The sequence below is a fragment of the Otolemur garnettii genome, unplaced genomic scaffold (assembly GCF_000181295.1).
Source record: "Otolemur garnettii isolate 467f Iridium unplaced genomic scaffold, OtoGar3 scaffold00127, whole genome shotgun sequence".
Lineage (NCBI taxonomy): Eukaryota > Metazoa > Chordata > Mammalia > Primates > Galagidae > Otolemur > Otolemur garnettii.
The window spans coordinates 910,474-910,720 of NW_003852522.1; positions in this window are offsets into that span (position 1 = coordinate 910,474).

Sequence of the window (247 nt, forward strand, 5' to 3'; positions counted from 1 at the left end):
GTCATTGTTGTTTGGCGGGTCCGGGCTGGGGATTCGAACCCACCACCTTAGGTGTACGTGGCTGGCGCCTTAGCCAGTTGAGCTATAGGCGCTGAGCCGGCTTAAAGACAATTGTATCTGCCACTAAAATTGCAGCCCCTGCTTTTTTCTGGTTTCCGTTTGCTTGTATTATACAAGTCCATCCCTTCACCCTGAGTCTATTTTTATCCTTTAAGGTAAGGTGAGATTCTTGTATACAGCAGATATT